Raw genomic sequence first — 21,213 nt, forward strand, 5'->3', positions numbered from 1 at the left:
TTGTTAAGATTTTTTAATTAAGTATGCACCTCTTTGATTGATGGCTCTCTATGGTCTATGAATGATAAAGCGATAAATATTTGTAATTTTAAATTTGTGTGGGTATTTATATATCTATATTGTGCAAGACATAGAGTGTGTGAGAGAGATAGATAGCAATTAGAGCATGCAAGAGAGACTGAGAGAGAGAGAGAGAGAGAGAGAGAGAGAAGTTAAGAGTACAATAAGCGACACAAATAATTCACCTGGCCATGAGACAAAGTTAGCTGTATGAATAGAGAGAGAGAGAGAGAGAGAGAGCAGTTAGGGACACAAAGGGAGGGAAAGAGATAGAGGGAGGGGGAGGGATATAAAGGGAGACAAAGAGAGTTAAGATTGCATTTATTCATTTGCACCTCTAAGTTGAGAAAGAGAAAAATACAAAAGTTAATTAAGGTCTTTGAGAGACTAAGAGATTGAAAAAAACCCTAGATACAGCTGATCCAAAGGGTGGATCCGCAAACAAAATACAAAAAGTGTATACATAAAATCAATGTCCATGACAATGGAGATGGGGATAGAAAGAGGGAGATGGAGAGTGGGATAGAGAGAGAGAGAGAGAGAGAGAGGTATAGAATGGGAAGAGTGAATGAGTTAAGATTGTATTTATTCATTTGCACTTCTAAGTTGAGAAAGAGAAAAATAAGAAAGTTAATTAAGGTCTTTGAGAGACTATGAGATTGAAAAAAAACACAGATACAACTGATCCAAAGGGTGGAGCCACTAACAAAATACAAAAAGTGTATATGTAAAATCAATGTCCATGACATAGATAGCTAAGGGCAACATGGAAACATGATAGTCATCGGGTGTCACAAAGAGAGAGAGAGAGAGAGAGAGAGAGAGAGAGAGCAAATAGGGACACAAAGGGAGGGAAAGAGATAGAGAGACAAAGAGATAGCAAAGGAGAGGAGGGGAGCAAGAGAGAGAGACAAAGAGAGAGAGAGCAATGAGGGACACAAAGGAAGGGAAAGAAAGAAAGATATATTAACATCCTCGGAAGACCTTGTGGGTCTATGAGAGAGAGAGAGAGAGAGAGAGAGAGAGAGAGAGGGAGAGACTGAGAGAGAGGAGAGTGAGATAGCTAAGGGGAGAGAGAGAGAGAGAGAGAGAGAGAGAGAGAGAGACTTTCCAAAGAAAAAACAATAAATATAAAAATATTGTAATGAAGAGCATTTTTAAGGGCAATGCCCATTTATATAGTACAATTCTAAGGTCATTTTCACATTTTCAATTTCCCACTCTAGAGTAATCCCAACATGAAGTTCAAGACCAACCACAAAGGGAGTCCAATTGGACACTATAGTAGTGATGCACTTTGTGATGAGGCAGAAAGGTATGTAGCTTTGTGAGCTTCATCATGTGATTCAAAATCATTAGTATAATTCTAGGTTCCATTTTGGGAACAAAAATCATTGCTTTTTCTTCAACTGGTAGGGAATAAAAAATAGGCTTTAGGGCTTAGAGTAGAAAACCCAAGCAAATTTTATGATTTTAAACCCAAGACATCCTGCCATTGCCACTTGCCCCTAAATTTTTGGAAACAATTAGGGTTATGGTTTTGTAATTTAGGGAAAATTTTAAGTTCTAATCAAATTTGGGAGGCCACTAACACCCTAGCAACCATGTGCATCATTTTCAAGCCAAAAAACCCCTAGAAGTCCTAAGGATTTGGAAGTTAAAGATCCATTTCCCTAAGATGTTGAATCACACCTGAAGGAAATGCAACATGGTTGCTAGGGTGTCAGTGGCCTCCCAAATTTGATTTAGGAAATGAAAGGTAAGCCTCAGATGCATGCTGCAGGGCAAGCAAGGCATCTCTAGAAATATGCCAAGGAGCCTCCACAACTCCACGCCTATAAAACCAGGACATTGGGCTAAGGTTGAGGTCCTATATGACCTCGCGTACCACCCTTGCAAAGCTGGCCATCGGGATGAGCAAATTAATGGACTTCTAAATGTTTCTGATCTCTCGAAGTGCTTGTAAGAAAACAATACAACGTCTATGCTCAACAGATAATAGGATCTCGTATGCAAGAGAGAAAAGCTGATAGTATGGAGAATCAAAAATTTGATTACTGTAAAACTGATACAATAGATGGCGCTGCCTCCCAGCCGTGCGCTCCTGTGTGAGAAGCTTCGATGATGTGCTGGAAACAGTAGAGGACGGAGGCTGGATGCTAAGGAATCAGGGTTGCTATAGCCAGTGATGATGATGGGCTTCATAGGCTTGCTCTTATATAGCCACCAGTCGTAGTCGATTAGAACCACTTAGGAGTGACCCAATCGACCCAAAACGGCTGACTATAGGTCGGGGTCCCGAAATAGGCCACCGACCACAAGTTAGAACTGTGGCACAGAATAGAGCCATCCGGGATCATCTGGGGCTCCAAACGGGCCCCGCAGCCTGAGAGTGGGTTGCCCCGGGAAATGCTCCGTCTACCCTCAGTGCGGTCAGTCATGGGATGCCTTCTTACACTTGCATGTAACCTAGTTGGCAGTGTGCCAACTCTATCTAAAGCCATCGAGCCATCAGGCCACACATGGCCCCCATCTGGTGTCCAAACCAGGACCTATCGGATAACCGAGCTACTCAAATGCCTTCTCCTCATATGGGGGCTTACAAGTAGAGTTAGCTGGTTCCCACGTAGTTACATGAGAGTGGACCATTGATATCTAACACCCCCTCTCAATGTCCACCCACAAGTGAACTTACTTTTTTGGCCCAATGCCAAGTCGATGAAGATGCCTCTCTAGCAGGTCTCTTCCAAGAGCCTTCGTGAAGATGTCCGCAGCATTCTGTAGCCAGACAATATGCCAAGTCGACCTTTCCATCCATGATGAGCTTGCGTACAAAGTGATATTGAATCTCAATGTGTTTTGTGTGAGTGTGGAACACAGGGTTCTTTGCAATTGCCATGCAACTATGAATTGTCACATGATAACTACGTAGGCTTGTTTTGCACTACACCAAAATCCTCCTCAACCACACTACCTCACAAGAAGCAAAACATGTTGATTTGTACTCAGCTTCGGTAGAAGAAAGAGCAACTGTAGGTTGCTTCTTGTTGACCCATGACACATCTCTAGATCCAAGTGAGAAATAGTAACCTGTCATTGATCTCCTACTGTCCATGTCTCCTACCCAATCCGAGTCACAGAATTCAGTCAAGATGTTGCCCTTGGTATAGGTGATGCCATAATTAAGTGTGCCTTTGATGTATTTCAGCACCCGAATCCCTGCCCTCCAATGGTTCTCCCGAGGCTTATTGGAAACCTGCTTAGTACACAAGTCGCAAAACTGATGTCTGGCCGCGTGTTGCACAAGTAAATGAAACTGCCCACAAGCCTTCTATACTTTGCTTCGTCCAGCAGTGGTGATGAATCCTCGTTTGAGAGCTTCACGTCAACCTCCATAGGGGTGCCAACTAGTTGTCTTGCACTCAGCCATGCCAAGTCCCTTCAGTATCTCTCCAACATACTTTAGCTGTGAGATGAAGATCTGTTTTGGCTCTTACCAAACTTCAATCCCCAAATAGAAATGCATCAGTCCGAGGTCTGTCATTTCAAATGCTCTTCCTGGCAACTGCTTTGTCTGCGAGATCTTTTCTTCATGGTTCCCTGTTATGACAAGGTTGTCCACATAAAGGACCACGATCATACACCTGCCTCCTTCTCTGTAGATATACAAATTTGCATCAGATGGGCTCCTCCTGAACCCATTTGCAAAAAGTAGGCATCAATCCACTGGTACCATGCTCGTGGGGCCTATTTCAGCCTGTAAAGTGCCTTCTTCAGTTTAGAGACTTTACCTTCTGAACCGAGGATCACAAAACCTGGTGGTTGTTCCACGTATACCTCCTCCTTGACATCTCCATTCAGAAAGGCGGATTTTACATTCATCTGAAACACGGGCCAACTTTCCTATGCTGCTAAAGCCAAAACACTACGAATTATGGTTAGTTGAGCTATGGGAGCAAAAGTATCCTGATAATCAAAACCACGTACCTGTGCAAATCCTTTTGCCATGAGTTGAGCCTTATACTTATCCAACGTGCTCTCGGACTTATACTTGGTCTTGTACACCCACTTGGTGTCGATTGCCTTGTGTTTTGGTGGTCGATCCACAAGGTCCCAAGTGTTGTTCTTCATTATGGAGCCATACTCTGACTGCATAGCCTCCATCCACCTATCATCACCTTGTGCCTCTTCAAGACACTTGGGTTCTTCACCTCTGTCATCAAAGCGTACTTAACCAAGTGTTCCTGCGCCCTTCTTTGCTCCTCTAATCTCTTGGACCGGTGGTGTTCGGATGGTTCCTCCTCAATGGCTGGAGGTTCTCTGCCATCCAAAAGCTGCTTTACCCACTTCGGAATGGCCGTTGCCATTGTGGTTCTACAAGCTCTTCTTCCTCTTCTTTATCTTGAATCCTCCCAAGCACCGTTGGGGGAGTTCGGTCTGTTGCTCGTCTGTTGTTGGTGGTTGTACTAGATGGATATCCTGGTCCTGGTTGTCTGGGAAGGAAGCATCCTCCTCCAATTGATGCGGCTGTTCTGAGAAGACCACATCACGACTTACTATTACCTTCTTGGTAATAGGATTATATAGACGGTCACCCTTCGCCTCTTCACTGTAGACCAAGAAAATACACTTCCGGCTCTTCGGTTCCCATTTGGTCCTGTTAGCATCAGGAACATGCACAAAAAAGTCACATCCAAAGACTCTAAAATGTGCAACTGAAGGTTTCTTACCAGAAAAGGCCTGCAGTGGAGTCATTCCATTCACAGCCTTCGTGTAACTACGATTCAGAATGTAAACTACCATGTTACATGCTTCAGCCCAGAAAGTCTTTGGCAAAACTTTCCCTTTCATCATACTCCTGCCCATTTCGCAGATGACGCGCATCTTGCGCTCTGTTACTCCATTTTGCTGTGGTGTATATGGCGGGGGTTTCTGCTTCTTGATCCCGTGACTTTTGCAGTAACTTTCGAATTCACTTGATGTGAACTCACCACCTCTGTTTGATCTCAACTTCTTCACCTTCCTCCCCGTTTCTTTCTCAACCATTACATGCCATTCTTTGAACTTACTAAAAGCCTCATCTTTAGTCTTCAGGAAGTATATCCATATCCTTCTACTGTAGTCGTCGATCAGCTTCATGAAGTAGTAGGAGCCACCCAAAGCTTCCATCTCCATCTTTCCACAAAGGTCTGTGTGAATGAGCTCTAGAGCAGCCTTTGCCCTACTGGCCTCTTTAGGAAAGGGCTGCCGATGCTACTTGCCCATCATGCAAGCTTCACATACATCGAGCAGATTTGTAATTTCTGGTAGGTCTGTAATCATTCCACTTTTATGCATCTCCTTTAAAGAACTAAGGTTTAGATGACCAAACCTCTCATGCCACAGCTTAGTGTTTTTCACATCGGCTCGAGAACTGAAAGCTGAGAGTTTGTAGATGTTGCGTTGTGTACCTTTACCAATGACCTTCCCTTGAAGATCCAAAATCTGTGTGCCATTCTTATCGAAGTGAACTTTGAGGTCCCGATCCGTGATCGCAAAAACGGACAACAAGTTCCTCTTGATATCTGGCACATAAAGAACATCAGACGACTGTTTTACAAATCCATCTGGCAATCTTCTTCTGGCACTCATTCTACTTGTGTCCTGCCTTGTTGCAATAGAAGCACTTGATCTTCTTCTTTCTCTTTTTATCATAAGAAGAAGATGGGTCACCAGAGTCCTTACCCTTACCTCTCTTTGATCCAGCCAAGAAAGCCGAATCTTCTCCAGTCCTCGTCTTTTGACGCATCTCCTCCTCCAGAAGCATCACATTGAAATCCTCAAAGTTGAGGGGCGGATTTCTGTTCTGCGTATTCAGCATCGTAAAAAGACCATCGTACTTTGGTGGGAGAATCCATATGCACCTTCGTGCTAGATTCTCGTTGGTGATGGTGATGCCAATCGCAGTCATCTGATCGTGCAGATTCTTCACCCTGGTGATGAACTTCTCTGCCGTTTCTAACTTAGACAGTTTCTCATTCACGAGTTGAGTCTCCAGATTCTGAATCTGCGTCTGATTCGTGGTCTCGTATTGATTTTTCAAGACCGTCCATGCCTCCTCCGCTGTGGTGACATGTTGAATTAACGCCATGACAGAATCACTTACACTGCAGATAATAGAACACAGCGCATCTGCATTTATCCTTATCCATGTGAGAATCTCATCTGCAGTTGGTACTATCTGTTATCCTGCATTGGCTAGATTTGGTCTCGCAACTGGCTTCACGTCCACCCTAGTAGTAGTATCCCAAAGCTCATATGTGCTTAGGATGGTCTTCATCTTGAACTTTTAGAGTGGATAGTTAGTGCCGTCCAACTTTTCGCTTTTGCCGAACGGTGGGATTCGCAGTCTTGTGGGCTGGGCCATCTCTCACAATCTGCTCACAAACAGAAACACACTGCCAAATCTTCTTGCTAGAGCCCAAGCTCTGATACCATGTAAGAAAATAATACAACGTCTATGCTCAACAGATAACAGGATCTCATATGCAAGAGAGAAAAGCTGATAGTATGGAGAATCAAAAATTTGATTACTATAAAACTGATTGCAAAATGAAGTTTGTGTTGTAAGCATCCCATTCAACTCGTGATGATGATGGGCTTCACGGGCTTGCTCTTATATAGCCACTAGTCGTAGTCGGTTAGACCCAATTGGGAGACTGACCCAATCAACCCAAAATGGCCGACTAGAGGTCGGTCCCGAAATAGGACCCTAAACCCTCTTACATTAAATGAAGTACTAAATCCCACAAAAAATATGCACCAAAATTACATGTTTCTTATCTCCTACAGACCTACTGAGACTTCATCCTCTAGTTCTAATGAGATGAATACATTATAATATCAATGTGAAAGATGCTAGAGAAAAGGAAAATATAGATAATAAATGAGTATTTCTCCTAATGATCTTTTACTTTTTCTAAAACCACCCACAATCTTTAACATAAAATGAAACACTCAAACTCCATAAATGAGACCAAACTCCATGAATGAGACAAACTTACAACAAAATGAAATTCTAAAATTCAGGCTTCATCTTTGCATATATGTTTCAACATAACACCTATCTCCCTCACACAACTCTTCTACAACTTTAAAATACTAATAAAATCATAAATTTTAAAATTAGTATGAAAGACCCTTACAAGGTTGTATACATTTATCTCTAAATTAGCCATAAACTTTAAAGTTGTATACATTTATCTCCAAATTAGCCATAAACTTTATCACCAAATGAACCTTTCAATCCTACTAAAATGGCACAAAATCAAAACAGAATGAAAATCTAAATCTCATTTTATATCTATTTTCAACGTAGCATGTATATTCTTTACACAACTCTCCCACAACTCTATTTTCAACATCCCTCACACAACTCTCCCACAACTTTAAACATCCTACGATGAATATATTCTAAAATCAGAATGAAAAATGCTAAGGAAAAGGAAACTTATCAAATATACTTAGCCTACATGATAAGAGCATGCATAGGCTCACAAAACAACTCAAAAGCCTTTTAATAAAGGCAATTGAAATGCCTTTTTAAGAAAGAAATGAGACATACATTCCAAGGCTTAGTGAAGAGATACAACAATATGAGGAGCAAGAAAATGTAGGTTGAAATCCTCACAGTAGTTCAAACATCATGAGTGTTCTGATGCAAACGGAAAGTCAGGATTATTTTGATGTAGGAGGAACCTTATGAACACACCTCCTAGGTCAACCATGATTGTGTTAGAGTGAAAAGAGGGATACGTGAAGGAAACATACAAGGCAGTTACAAGTGAAGTTGAACTCCACAAGTACCTCTATTGATAGAGCTATTCTCATAACTACCACGAGATCCACATCTAAACATGATTTCTATGCATCTTAATCCCTTCAAAATTTTTGATTCACATGTCCCTCTTGCAATATAGCTCCATCACATTAGGAAAACTTAAGAGATTTCATACGACATGTTATGTAAAGATCTCATTGATCTCTTACAAACCAAAGCCACACACATACCTGCAAATGTCTAAAACCTTGGGTTAGTAAACCCTCTTCGAAATTGATAAATGGAAAGAAGAATGTATTGAATCAAAGAAATTGCACACAATCTAGATAGTAACATACGAAACAAACCCAACACTCAAGTGCATGCCTTACCAGTTTACAAACTCAGTGGCACACATCTTTTTTGCAGATAATCATTCCACATGTCAAAGAAATAAAAAACTGACAATGAACATAAGAATGGGACTCGGCAAAAGACATTTCCATCAGCACTTCAAAGCATCACAAATTATTTGGACTCAAAAAGGGCCCTGTAAGGGAGCCCTTGGGCTGGTGACATGGAAGAATAAGGTGAATAAAACCCAATAGAATATTGGCTGGTGGAGGGCAATAGAATATTGGGATAATAGTATACCCTTCGTAAGATGAATACTCAGCTATATTCTTTATTTTTATGGCAATGAGTTATGGTGGCATTGTAGCATTTGAAGAGGAATGTTTATCTCTAATCTGTATTTTCCTTTGACACTGTTTTATAATGTATTCTTTACATTAGTACCTCATAGTCTCTAAATTCTATATTAAAAAATTCATGTGATGAAAGTGCTTTACTAATTTCTTGGACCTACTAGCTGCACTTTCCCTTGCCCTTCTAATAAAGAGCTACAATAGTGCTTTTAAGCACTTCATTTTATTTTAACTTGCAAAAAAAATTCCCTAGTTCAGCAAAGGTTCAGAATATTGTTTAATCTTTATAAGGTGCCATTAATATTGTTAGGCACATTACGTTGTACCGAAATTACCAAAAAACATATTTGTTGAGAGTTTTTAAGTATAATGTGCTCTAGAATTTTAAATGTCAGGAAAGATAGAAAGATGTAAGGAAACATATATTCATCTATGGAGTGCATGAGGCTCCTCCTTTCTATTTGTTGAAGGTAGGTGTTTTGAATTGAGATTGTTATAACTGGCATTACTTTTCCAAGAATACATTCCAAATGTTGTATTTGTAGCATAGTTGCAATGATGTCTACATTTTTGCAAGAATTATTGTATGAAGCTTCTATTTTTATTATAAGAAACGGGTTTTGATTTGTTACTTTATCACATTACAGAGAAATAAATGGTTATATAAAACTTTGTGTATTGAAAATGATATCAACTAATAGCTCTCTTATTGAAACTAGAATATTTGTTGATTTGTTTTATAATTTTACAAATTATAGCACAATGTTGTGGATGAGAAAGACAATGTTGTGATGTCCAATGAGTACTCACCAGTGAGTGTGCTGAATACCATCCCTTCTCTGTTGCATGGCGTAGCTTCTCTATTATGATGTTCTTTTCCACCTCCTTTGAAGGGCTCTCCTAGTCATAGAGTGTTTGCAAGGATTTTGTTCATTCAAGATATTGACCTCACTATCAAGAATGGTGTGTGTGGGAGTTAAAGGTCATTGTGCCTTTACCCCAGTTATGCACAATACTCAAATACATATATAAATGAATGAAAAAGAAGATTAGGGTGTTCTGCACCCATCAAAAACTTGTGTGAATCTCTGTTTCTCTCTCTCCCTCTTCTATTCTGCTTCTGTTGAGAGCACTCTCAACTGGTATCAGGGCCTGGGTGATCTAGCTGAGCGTGCATGAATGCCTAGAAGCTCAGTAGCTCTATGGGAGGAGGGAGAAGCTCTGTGGGAAGCTTTGTGGGTGACTTTACTTCCATCCGAGTGCAGAGACCTTGAGGGAACCTTTGGAAAAGTCACTTTGGTTTTGCGAAGTGGTTTTGAGAGCCTGTTAAGTGTTTTCAAAGAAAAATTCAATTTTTTTAAGCTTTTCCTTGTTCTGTTTGAGACTCCGTATTGACTTTTAGAGGTAACCATTGCCTGCTTTTGGTGTCAATTTCACTTCAGGAGCTTGGAAACACCTTCATTCTTGAATTTGGGATCATTTCATTGGATTTCTAACTCACTGTGTCAGTTTCAACGTTTTTCTGCCCGGGTGTTGGAACTCAAGTTTAGAGCAACCATTTACAGATCTATCAGTTCCGGTGGATGCAGGAGGTCCTAAAACTTCTATGTTGCTCATCATTTTCACTTCGATGGAGTTTACAAACAGTTCAATTTCCAAAAACGTTTTTGAATCCTTGTATTGGACCTAGTGATTGGGACCACGGTTTCTAAAACCGTCTGTCCCATTGCGTTTCAGACGCCTAAAAACCCCTATCTATTAGTTCTTGTGTGATTCGGTGGAGTATTTTTAGACTTATAGATCTCTGTGTATTTGATTTCGTCTCTCTATTATGCATTTTTCATTCTAAGGTTTTGAAACCTTAGATTTATGCCACATGGCAGTGGATAAGTGTTGATTCCCATTTCTCACTCATCGGTTGGGATTTTGGAGTTCCAACAGAAGAGAAATATTTATAGATTGCCTTGCTGAGTCCGATTATGCAATGGTGCCCATGTTTTAAGGCATCTAAGGTTCTATTTTCAGTAGCGGTCATTGCCGTAGGACCATGATTTCTTGAGCATACCTTATGCAGATCACTCTGGTTATAGTTTGAGCCATGTGTGCACTCATTCATAGTGTGCATTGGGTTGTAGTGGATGATTTATAGGCCATTTGGATGCATTGTGATCCTTATTGGATGCACTGATACGCCCAGATTGCTTTGTGGGATGCTATTTTATGCTGAGGGACAACTTTGACACATTGCAGTTGATGCGCTAATAGTGTTATGCTCTCTTGGATGAGATATTGTTGATGCATATGCCCATGGATGGTGTTTATGCTTGAGCCATTTGGCACTTATTGGCATTTTGGATTGCCATTGCAGTTGGCATTTTCTTTTGGGCCAGATTTGCTCATATGGATGCATAGTACATGCACATGAGTCAACTGTATCTTTTGATGCTTTGAGCTTTGAGTTTTGGTAATATTTCACTCTATTGTGGCATACACATTTGGGTGCACCTGGTATTTGGTGTGATTCTCTCTTGCAAGCACTAGCATTTGGGATTTTGCTTTATTTGCATCATGGCATCCTCTTCCATGTCTGAAAAGGAGTTTTTCAGCATTAAAAATTTTGATGGGACAAACTTTTCTTTGTGGAAAGAACAGATAAGGGATGTGCTTATTCAAAAGAAGCAGATAAAACCCTTGCAAGGGATTGCACCTATGTCCACAGATGAATGGAATGAGTTGGATGCATTGGCAAAGTCTACCATTAGACTTCATCTTGGGGAGATAGTTTATTTCACAATAGTCACTGAAAAGACTACGGAAGCTTTATGGAAAAAGTTGTGTGCTACATATGAGAAAGAGACTACCTCAAACAAAGTCTATCTCATGAAGAGATTGTTTGAGCTACACATGAAGGAGGGAGTATCCATAGCTTTGCACTTGAATGAATTTAATATCATTTTCAGTCAGCTTCAAGCTCAAAAGCTGAATTTCGATGCAGAAATGAGAGCAATATTTCTCTTATGCTCATTATTGTCCTCATGGAATACTTTTCGTACTACTATCAATAACTCTACACCTGGTGGAGTATTAAACTTTGATGATGTGGTTGGTAGCTTGTTGGCCGAGGAGATTAGACGGAAGTCAATGGAAGGCAACAAGCAGGATGCAGCCTTAAATGTGCAAGGGGCAGATCACAGTCCAGGGGGACGTTTCAAGAAAGAGGGAAGTCCCATAGCAAGTCCAGGGCACGGAACATTGTGTGTCACTATTGTGGCAAGAAGGGCCACATGAAAAAGGATTGATACAAGCTTGAAAGAGAGAAAAAGGATAAGAAAAAAAATGCAAATTGGGGTGCAGAAAGAGAGTCCAAGAGGACAAAGGAAAAGTGAAGATTGACGAGATCAATGCAGTCACACATGATAGTGACAATGACATTCTCTTCATGTCTAGTTTATCTACAGAGTTGCTTACCACTTTAGATGATGCATATTCCCAAGATTGGATTTTGGATTTTGGTGCTTCATTCCATGTTACTCCCCATAAGGAATGGTTCTCCACTTATGACAATGGAAAGACAGGTTGTGTGCATCTTGGAAATGACTACGCATGTGACTTAGTGGGAGTAGGTGACAAAGTTTTCTTTTGCAAATGGGTTTGCATTTATTTTGAAAAATGTGAGACATGTGCCTAAGCTGACCAAGAGTCTCATTTCAACGGGTCAAGTACATGATGCTGGTTTTCAGACCATCTTTGGTTCTGGGAGTTGGAAAATTCAGAAGGGATCTATGCTTTTGGCCAGGGGTGCCAAGTGTGGGACTTTGTATCCCTTACATGTATCAGGGGTGTTTGATCATGTTGTTACAATAACCGAGTAGCCAAGCACTTCTTTATGGCATTGCCGATTGGGCCATATGAGCCAAAATGGGATGAAACTCTTATGCCATTTGGGTTATGTACTGCCTTTGAGTTTCTCTGATTTTAAATTTTGTGAGCATTGTCTCTATGGGAAGCAGACTAAATCAGCCCATAAAAGAAGGGGAAAGAAAGAGTTTGAAAAGCTTGATTTGGTGCATTCAGACATATGTGGTCCCATGCCTACACAGTCATTAGGTGGGGCTAAATATGTGTGGGTTAAAGGTCAGTGTGCCTTTACCCCAGTTATGTACAATACTCAAACACATATATAAATGAATGAAAAAGAAGATTAGGGTGGTTCTGCACCCACCAAACTTGTGTGGCTCTCTATCTCTCTCTCTTCTTCTTCCGTTCTTGCTTCCGTTGAGAGCACTCTCAACTGGTATCAGAGCCCAGGTGATCTAGCTGAGCGTGCGTGAATGCTTGAAGCTCAGCAGCTCTGTGGGAGGAAGGAGAAGCTCTGTGGGAAGCTTTGTGGGTGACTTTACTTGCATCCGAGTGTGTAGAGACCTTGGAGGAACCTTTGGAAAAGTCACTTTGGCTTTGCGAAGTGGTTTTGAGAGCCTGTTAAGAGTTTTCAAAGAAAAAGTCGTTTTTTGAGCTTTTCTCTGTTCCGTGCGATGACAGAGACTCCATATTGACTTGTAGAGGCAACTATTGCTTGCTTTTAGTGTCCACTTCACTTCAGGAGCTTGGAAACACCTTCATTCTTGAATCTGGGATCATTTCATTGGATTTCTGACTCACTGTGTCAGTTCCTGCGTTTTTTGCCTGGGTGTTGGAACTCAAGTTTGGAGCAACCATTTGCAGATCTGTCAGTTCCGGTGGACTCAAGAGTCCTAAAACTTCTATGTTGCTCATCATTCGCACTCTGGTGGAGTTTACAAACAGCTCTGTTTCAAAAAACGTTTTTCACTCCGTGTGTTGGACCCAGTGATTGAGACCACGGTTTCCAAAACCGTCTGTCCCATTGCGTTTCGGACGCCCAAAAACCCCTACCTATCAGTTCTTGCGCGATTCGGTGGAGGATTTTCAGAGTTATAGATCTCTGTGTATTCGATTTCGTCTCTCTGTTATGCATTTTTCATTCTAAGGTTTTGAAACCTTAGATTTATGCCACATGGCAGTGGATAAGTGTTGACTCCCATTTCTCACTCATCGGTTGGGATTTTGGAGTTCTGGCAGAAGAGAGATATTTGCAGATTTTCTTGCTGATTCCGTTTATGCAATGGCACCCATGTTTTGAGGCATCTCAGGTTCTATTTTCAGTAGCGCTCATTACCGTGGGACTATGATTTCTTGAGCATACCTTATGCAGATCACTCTGGTTGCAGTTTAAGCAGTGTGCGCTCATTCGTGGTATGCATTGGGTTGGAGTGGATGATTTATAGGCCATTTGGATGCATTGCGGTCCTTGTTGGATGCGCTGATAGGCCCAAATTGGCTTGTGGGATGCTATTTTTTATGGACGCTTTGCACATAGATGCTATTTTAAGCTGAGGGACAGCTTTGACACATTGTTGGTGATGCACTGATAGTGCTATGCTCTCTTGGATGAGATATTATTGATGCATATGCCAGTGGACGGTGTTTATGCTTGAGTCATTTGGCACTTATTGGCATTTTCTTTTGGGCCAGATTTGCTCATATGGATGCATAGTATATGCACATGAGTCAGATGCATCTTTTGATGCTTTGAGCTTTGAGTTTTGGTGACATTTCACTCTATTGTGGCATACACATTTGGGTGCACCTGGTATTTGGTGTGATTCTCTCTTGCAGGCACTAGCATTTGGGATTTTGCTTTATTTGCATAATGGCATCCTCTTCCATGTCTGAAAAGGAGTTTTTCAGCATTAAAAAGTTTGATGGGACAAACTTTTCTTTGTGGAAAGAACAAATAAGGGATGTGCTTATTCAAAAGAAGCAGATTAAACCCTTGGCAGGGATTGAAGCTAAGCCTGCAAATATGTCTGAGGATGATTGGAATGAGTTGGATGCATTAGCAAAGTCTACTATTAGACTTCATCTTGCAGAGTCAGTTTATTTCACAGTAGTAAATGAGCAGACTACGGAAGATTTGTGGAAGAAACTGTGTGCCACTTATGAGAAGGAAACTGCCTCTAATAAAGTTTACCTCATGAAGAGGTTGTTTGAGCTGCAGATGAAGGAAGGGGTCTCCATTGCTTCTCACTTGAATGAATTCAATATTATTTTCAGCCAGCTTCAGGCTCAAAAGATGAATTTTGATGCGAAGACCAAGGCAATATTTCTCTTATGTTCATTGCCATCCTCATGGGATACCTTCCGTACAGCTGTTAGTAACTCTGCACCTGGTGGAGTACTGAAATTTGATGATGTTAGTAACTCTGCACCTGGTGGAGTACTGAAATTTGATGATGTTGTGGGTAGCTTGTTGGCCGAGGAGATTAGACGGAAGTCTATGGATGGCAACAAGCAGGATGCAGCCTTAAATGTGCAAAGGGGCAGATCACAGTTCAAGGGGAAGTCCCAAGAACGAGGGAAGTCACGTAGCAAATCGAGGGCACGGAACATTGAGTGTTACCACTGTGGCAAGAAGGGCCATATGAAAAAGGATTGCTACAAGCTAAAAAGAGAGCAAAGGGATAAGAAAAAGAATGCAAATTGGGGTGCAAATCAAAAGGAAGAGAGTCCAAGGGAGGACAAAGGAAAAGTGAAGATCGAGGAGATCAATGCAGTCACACATGATAGTGACAATGACGTTCTCTTCATGTCTAGTTTATCTGCAGAGTTGCTTACCACTTCAGATGATGCATATTCCCAGGATTGGATTTTGGATTCTGGTGCTTCATTCCATGTTACTCCCCATAGGGAATGGTTCTCCACTTATGATAGTGGAAAGACAGGTTGTGTGCATCTTGGAAATGACTATGCATGTGACATAGTGGGAGCAGGTGATATAAAGTTTTCTTTTGCAAATGGGTCTGCATTTGTTTTGAAACATGTGAGACATGTGCCTAAGCTGACCACGAGTCTTATTTCAGTGGGTCAGCTAGATGATGCTGGTTTTCACACCACTTTTGGCTTTCAAAGTTGGAAAATTCAAAAGGGCTCTATGCTTTTGGCTAGGGGTGCCAAGTGTGGGACTTTGTATCCCTTACATGTATCAGGGGTATTTGATCATGTTGTTGCAATAACCGAGCAGCCAAGCACTTCTTTGTGGCATGTGAGCACTGTCTCTATGGGAAGCAAACTAAATCAGCCCATAAAAGAAGGGGAAAGAAAGAGTTTGAAATGCTTGATTTGGTGCATTCAGACGTATGTGGTCCCATGCCTACACGGTCATTAGGCGGGGCTGAATACTATGTGACATTCATTGATGATGCAACTAGGAAAGTGCGGGCTTATGCTATAGCTCGGAAGAGTGATGTGTTCCAGGTATTTCAGAAATGGCTGGCCTTGGTTGAGAATCAGTCAGGTAGAACACTTTAATGCCTACGGACTGATAATGGTAGAGAGTATCTCTCTCATGACTTTCAGCATTTCTGTGATACACGTGGGATTAAGAGGGAGCTCACATCCCCTCATACTCCAGAGCAAAATCCAGTTGCAGAAAAGATGAACCGTACCATTCAAGAAAGGTTGCAATGCATGCTTTCCAATGCAAGTCTTTCTGGTGGTTTTTGGGCTGAGGCAATGAAGGCTGCAGTGCATGAGATCAATAGATCACCTAGCAAGAGTTTGGATGGTGGTATTCCTGAAGAGGCATGGAGTGGCAAGAAGCCCTCTTACTCTCATTTGCGTATATTTGGGTGTGAGGCATATGCACATGTGCCAAAAGAGCTTCGAAAGAAGCTAGATCCTAAGTCTAGGAAATGCATCTTTCTGGGTTATGGTGAAAGTGGAGAGATGGGCTATCGTCTCTGGGATCCAGAAGCAAAGAAGATCATACGCAGCCATGATGTGGTCTTCAATGAGAAGAAGATGCATAAGGCACCCATGAGGGATGTGGAAATGAGGAGAATCACTTTCCAGGATGTGAATCCACCTGCATATGTTGATAGACAGCAAGCTGTCCATGCACCAAATGTGCAAGAAATGGTACCACCAAGTACTCCCACAGGTATACAATCAAGGGTAGATGATGGATCATCTATTGGTGGAAATGATGAGCCAAATGTGGTTGATATGCAAATGGGACAGCAAGCTAAAATGCCCTTGAGAAGATCATCTAGAGTGTCTAGACCACCTGATAGGTTTGTTCCAGGGGTAGACTATGTGATGCTTATTGATTGCGGGGAGCCTTCTTGCTACAGAGAAGCTATGATGCGTGAGGATCAACGCAAGTGGGAGTATGCTATGCAATCAGAGATGAGTTCACTTATGAAGAATAAGACTTGGGACTTGGTTTCTTTGCCACATGGAAAGAAAGCATTGCCATGTAAATGGGTCTACAAGATGAAGGTCACAGGTGATGATGTGCCTAGGTACAAGGCCCGTTTTGTTGCTAAAGGGTTCAAGCAAGAGAAGGGTGTGGACTGGAGCTTATGCAGATGGATGTCAAGACAACTTTCTTGCATGGGGATTTGCATGAGGAAATTTACATGGTGCAGCCGGAAGGCTTTGAAGAAAAGGGAAAAGAGCATTTAGTTTGCAAGCTGAAGAAGAGTCTCTATGGTCTTAAGCAAGCACCTAGAGAATGGTATCAGAAGTTTGATGCTTTCATTCGGTCCCAGGGTTTTAGAAGGAGTGAAATTGATCACTGCCTCTACACTAAAAGGGCTAAGGATAATAGCCTGATAATCCTAGCACTATATGTGGATGATATGCTATTGGCTAGCAAGAATACTTATGAGCTAGATGCATTAAAGGCCAAGTTGCATGAGGCCTTTGATATGAAGGATTTGGGACTTGCAGGTCATATTCTTGGTATGCGCATCACGCGTGATCGGAGTAGGAAACTCCTTTGGTTTTCACAAAAAGAGTATGTTACAAAAGTATTGCAGCGTTTCAATATGGAGGGGGGGAAGGCAGTGAGTACTCCATTGCCTCCATATGTGAAACTGAGTCATACAGATAGTCCCAAATCAGATGAGGAGAGGGCCATGATGGCCAAGGTTCCTTATGCATCAGCAGTTGGGAGTCTTATGTATGCTATGATAGCTACTAGACCAGACATTGCATTTGCAGTGGGAGTTGTTAGCAGGTATATGGCTAATCCAGGAAAGAGGCATTGGGAGGCAGTTAAGTGCATCATGAGGTACATGAAGGGTACCAAGGAGATGTGCATTTGCTTTGGTAAAGGAGACATGCGTGTACTTGGGTACACAGATTCAGACTATGCAGGGCATGTGGATAGTAGGAGATCCACTTCTGGTTATGTGTTCACCTTTGCAGGTGGTGCAGTGTCGTGGATGTCTCGCGCACAAAAGTGTGTTGCTTTGTCTACCACAGAGGCTGAGTATGTTGCAGCCACAGAGGGTTGCAAGGAGGCTATATGGCTTGATCGGCTAGTGGGAGATTTGGGGATTCATATAGGTGTACCGACATTGCATAGTGATTCCATGAGTGCTATTCAGCTAGCACGGAATCCGGTCTTTCATGCAAAGACCAAATACATTGAGGTCAGGTACCATTTCATCAGGAAGGTACTTGAGGACAAGCGCATAGAGCTTGTCAAGGTTCATACAGATGATAACCTTGCAGATATGCTGACGAAGAGTCTACCTAGTCAGCGGTTTGAGTATTGTCGTGTAGTGATGGGCATTGGATAGTATGCTCACTGGTTGTTCTCCCTTAAAGGCACATTGTCCTTTAAGTGGGAGGTTGTGGGGGTTAAAGGTCAGTGTGCCTTTATCCCGGTTATGTACAATACTCAAACACATATATAAATGAATGAAAAAGAAGATTAGGGTGGTTCTGCACCCACCAAACTTGTGTGGCTCTCTATCTCTCTCTCTCCTTCTTCCGTTCTTACTTCCGTTGAGAGCACTCTCAGAATACTATGTGACATTCATTGATAATGCAACTAGGAAAGTGTGGGCTTATGCTATAGCTCGGAAGAGTGATGTGTTCCAGGTATTTCAGAAATGGCTAGCCTTGGTTGTCAGAATGCTTAAATGCCTATGGACTGACAATGGTGGAGAGTATCTCTCTCATGACTTTTAGCATTTCTGTGATACACATGGGATTAAGAGGGAGCTCACATCCCCTCGTACTCCAGAGCAAAATCCAGTTGTAGAAAAGATGAACCGTACTATTCAAGAAAGGTTGCAATGCATGCTTTCCAATGTAAGTCTTTATGGTGGTTTTTGGGCTGAGGCAATGAAGACTATAGTGCATGTGATCAATAGATCACCTAGTAAGATTTTGGATGGTGGTATTCCTGAAGAGGCATGGAGTGGCAAGAAGCCCTCTTACTCTCATTTGCGTATATTTGGGTGTGAGGCATATGCACATGTGCCAAAAGAGCTTCAAAAGAAGCTAGATCCTAAGTCTAGGAAATTATGGTAAAAGTGGAGAGATGGGCTATCGTCTCTGCGATCCAAAAGAAAAGAAGATCATACGCAGCGATGATGTAACCTTAAATGAGAAGAAGATGCATAAGGCACCCATGAGGGATGTGGAAATGAGAAGAATTACTTTCTAGGACGTGAATCCACCTGCATATGTTGATAGACAGCAAGTTGTCCATGCACCAAATGTGCAAGAAATGGTACCACCAAGTACTCCCATTGGTATACAATCAAGGGTAGATGATGGATCATTTATTGGTGGAAATGATGAGCCAAATGTGGCTGATATGCAGGTGGGATAGCAAGCTGAAATTCCCTTAAGAAGATCATCTAGAGTGTCTAAACCACCTGATAGGTTTGTTCCAGGAATAGACTATGTGATGCTTACTGATTACGGGGAGCTTTCTTACTACAGAGAGGCTATGATGCGCGAGGATCAACGCAAGTGGGAGCATGCTATGCAATCAAAGATGAGTTCACTTATGAAGAATAAAACTTGGGACTTGGTTTCTTTGCCACATGGAAAGAAAGCATTGCCATGTAAATGGGTCTACAATATGAAGGTCACAGGTGATGATGTGCCTAGGTATAAGGCCCGTTTGGTCGCTAAAGGGTTCAAGCAAGAGAAGAGTATGGACTTTGATGAGATATTCTCTCCAGTTGTGAAGATGGCCACACTTAGATGCATGCTTGGACTAGTGGCAGCAGAGGATATGGAGTTTATGCAGATGGATGTCAAGACAGCTTTCTTGCATGGGGATCTGCATGAGGAAATTTACATGGTGCAGCCGGAAGGCTTTGAAGAAAAGGGCAAAGAGCATTTAGTTTGCAAGCTAAAGAAGAGTCTCTATGGTCTTAAGCAAGCGCCTAGAGAATGGTATTAGAAGTTTGATGCTTTCATTCGATCCCAGGGTTTTAGGAGTGAAATTGATCATTGCCTCTATACTAAAAGGGCTAAGGATAATAGCCTGATACTCCTGGCACTATATGTGGATGATATGCTATTGGCTAGCAAGAATACTTATGAGCTAGATGCATTAAAGGCCAAGTTGCATGAGGCCTTTGATATGAAGGATTTGGGACTTGCAGGTCATATTCTTTGTATGCGCATCACGCGTGATCGGAGTAGGAAACTCCTTTGGCTTTCATAGAAGGAGTATGTTACAAAAGTATTGCAGCGTTTCAATATGGAGGGGGGGAAGGCAATGAGTACTCCATTGCCTCCATATGTGAAACTGAGTCATACAGATAGTTCCAAATCAGATGAGGAGAGGGCCATGATGGCCAAGGTTCCTTATGCATCAGCGGTTGTGAGTCTTATGTATGCTATGATAGCTACTAGACTAGACATTGCATTTGCAGTGGGAGTTGTTAGCCGGTATATGGCTAATCCAGGAAAGAGGCATTGGGAGGCAGTTAAGTGCATCATGAGGTACATGAAGGGTATCAAGGAGATGTGCATCTTCTTTGATAGAGGAGACATGTGTGTACTTGGGTACACAGATTTAGATTATGCAGGGCATGTGGATAGTAGGAGATCCACTTCTGGTTATGTGTTCACCTTTGCAGGTGGTGCAGTGTCGTGGATGTCTCGCGCATAGAAGTGTGTTGCTTTGTCAACCAGAGAGGCTGAGTATGTTGCAGCCACAAAGGGTTGCAAGAAGGCTATATGGCTTGATCAGCTAGTGGGAGATTTGGGGATTCATACAGGTGTATCAACATTGCATAGTGATTCCATGAGTGCTATTTAGCTAGCATGGAATCTGGTCTTTTATGCAAAGACCAAACACATTGAGGTCAGGTACCATTTCATCAGGGAGGTACTTGAGGACAAGCGCATAGAGCTTGTCAAGGTTCATACAGATGATAACCCTGCAAATATGCTGACGAAGAGTCTACCTAGTCAGCGGCTTGAGTATTGTCGTATATTGATGGGCATTGGATAGTATGCTCACTGGTTGTTCTCCCTTAAAGGCACATTGTCCTTTAAGTGGGAGGTTGTGGGGGTTAAAGGTCACTGTGCCTTTACCTCGGTTATGTACAATACTCAAACACATATATAAATGGATGGAAAAGAAGATTAGGGTGTTCTGCACCCACCAAAAACTTGTGTGGCTCTCTGTTTCTCTCTCTCCCTCTTCCGTTCTGCTTCCATTGAGAGCACTCTCAGTGTGTGCATATTCTTAAACAATATGGAATATAGATGTTACAAAATGAAAGTCCATGTCCAAAGTCCTTG

Source organism: Dipteris shenzhenensis, chromosome 2 (assembly GCF_047967505.1).
Source record: "Dipteris shenzhenensis isolate YYH24624 ecotype China chromosome 2, Dip_SZ_1.0, whole genome shotgun sequence".
Classification (NCBI taxonomy): Eukaryota; Viridiplantae; Streptophyta; class Polypodiopsida; order Gleicheniales; family Dipteridaceae; genus Dipteris; species Dipteris shenzhenensis.